Source organism: Austrofundulus limnaeus, unplaced genomic scaffold, assembly GCF_001266775.1.
Source record: "Austrofundulus limnaeus strain Quisiro unplaced genomic scaffold, Austrofundulus_limnaeus-1.0 Scaffold91, whole genome shotgun sequence".
NCBI lineage: Eukaryota > Metazoa > Chordata > Actinopteri > Cyprinodontiformes > Rivulidae > Austrofundulus > Austrofundulus limnaeus.
Genome location: NW_013952493.1, coordinates 272,129 through 274,747, shown reverse-complemented (window position 1 = coordinate 274,747; position 2,619 = coordinate 272,129).

Sequence of the window (2,619 nt, the reverse complement as noted above, 5' to 3'; positions counted from 1 at the left end):
AAGTCCATTTCAAAACTACAGCCCTTTAAGAAGAATCTTGTCTGCCATCTGCTGGACACTTTTTGTTGTGCTTATATTTAGACATCCKATTTTGCAAATGCTGCCTTTTTGAAATTTGGTATGCTTGTTTGTCTTTGTGTCTATGGTGTTATAATAATGATGTGATTGTGATGCTGTAATTCTGAGTATTTTATGTGCTGCAGAACAGGAACCTGCTAAAAAACAGCAATTATGCCGAGTCATGCTTGATTTTTAGTAATCTTTTCCTGTTAAATCAATAAATCAAATCAAATCAACAGAAGACTTGTCTCTCCAGCCAGAGAGGAGCAAGAATACAACAAACCTGCAGAACCACATATTTGGGAAACTGGTAAACCTGAAGTCCATGACTTTTTTTAGCAGTTCTGAAGCAAATACTTTATGAAACGGATCAAAATACATAACAGGGAAGAGAGAAAACTGACTAGACTACAAAATATGACCCAAACAGAATATGTAGACATCTACACAGCACCAGGAAAGACTAGTCTCCAAGTACACTACAAAATGTATTTAATGTCTAAAAAAAGTGGATTTTGCATGATATGTTCCATTTAAGTTGAAAAAGTGTTGCTTTATTACATTTCCTGCTTGGAAAACAAACAAAAACCCCAACAGATGCAATTTCGCTCCACTTTTCAATTAATGTCAATTCCCGTTGAACAAACAATGCGTCACATTTTAGCTGTTGTCCTTGAACTTAAAAAGCATACGATGCAAATGTACTGTATCCCTGACAGAATCAAAGGCAGCATGTTGTTTACTGTGATGGATTACTGGTCTCGAGCAGGTTTCAAATCTCTTTAAGCCTATTTTCATGGCGCGATGAAATAAATGGAAAATAATGGCTGCCAGGACGATGGGAAATCAATCTACAATCTGGTGTTTTTTTTGCTCTGGAGAATAGCCAGCGATGCAAAATGGGCTTGATTTGCAGCTAATGGGTTGGAAGACACAGAACTGCCATTATGCTCCTTCAAAGGTCTTCCCTGATAACACGGTTTGAGCCCGAGGAAATTATCGAGCAACATTAGYGCTCGCGGGCTAAATATTTTGTCGTGTCTGCATTCAGTGGGGGGCGTGGCGGGTTCGGAGGAGGCCGTCCCTTCAAGACGCAGCTAATCTTGTGTCACTTTGCAAATGCATTCGCCGGCGCTTAATTGCAGCGGCCGGCGGCTGCGGCGTGGAGCAACAAGCACTTTTACTTGATTGTCGGAGCTGCTCTGACCCCTGCATGAATATCAGGGTTAATTTGTCTCAATTACTGACTCACACAATAAGGTGAGAGGACTTTTTCACTGAAATAAAAACCTGTGTGTTACCAAGTTTTGGTTTAGGTTTAACAAATGGGTTGCAGAGCTTTTGATGAGCAGCTCAAAGTATCACAGCAAGGACTTAAAATAGGACTCAGTCCTTTTTTAGACTTGTGTTTTTTTTTTTAAATGACGCTGACATTTGCATGGTTGACTCAGACGCCGAGAAAACTTTCTCTGCAGTGTGTGATACTTCTGAATCAGCCTGACAGCAGCCCGACAAGCTAATAATGCTCCGCAGAGACACTTCCTGCTCCTCAAATTTTTCCATTCCTGTAATATGAAGCTGTTTTCGAAATGGCAAGAGGAAAATCGGTTTTGGGGGGAATGTTTGTTTAGATTTGAAGCTGCATCGCTCAATATTTTAATATCATGGGTTGGAACAGAACACTGTGTTTAGCATAAAAGCTTTCTGTCAGGAGGAAAGAATAATTTAGTTCCGCAGCTCCCATTGGCTCAGTCCTGCTTTAATTATCTTCTAACCAAAAATGTGTCTTTGCGTTTTGTTTTCTGGACTTTTATTGTTGTGGTTTAGTCTTTTCCAGACACTACAGGCACCTGCTAGTCAATAAATCTGTCTGCTTGCAAACTGGATTAGTCGCTGAAAACATGACAATTTTTCTTGTCTGATTCAGTAAAGAACACATATTTATGCCACGGTTGCAAAGAGCCTCAATCCAAGAAGGCAGAAAACATGATGAAGCTCAAATAAAACTTCAAATAAGATTCATTATACAAAAATACAAACAGCTGATGTGAATACAAAATGATACAAATAACAAAACAGGAGCCTGAAACAAACACAATGCYAGACTGCAGGTATGCTGACGACTGGGAGACTATAAGGACCAGGGCTGATGAGAAGAATGGAGAAACCTGGACTAAATGACAACAGGGAGCAGGTGTGAATGGGCTGGGCAGAAGTGAGGAGTGGAGGGAAAACTGATTAACGTGGCTGAAAATGAAAGGAAATACAGGAGGAGACAAAATAAACTGAACTCAAAGTAAACACAGAACTAATCATAGAAAATAAACATAAAAAATACTCAAAACAAAAATCAAAACAGGAACACACAGATCATGAACCACTTCTGTCTAATTATGATTTGCAAAAAAAATAGAGCCACAAAGTTTTTTTTTATTAAACATCTTATTGTAAAGGAAAAACTAAACCAGTCCTCTAATTACCAGCATTATAAAAAAAATTCTGTTAACACAAACCACATGTGCACAGTAGAGTCAGTAATTCCCACAGCTATCATTGGGG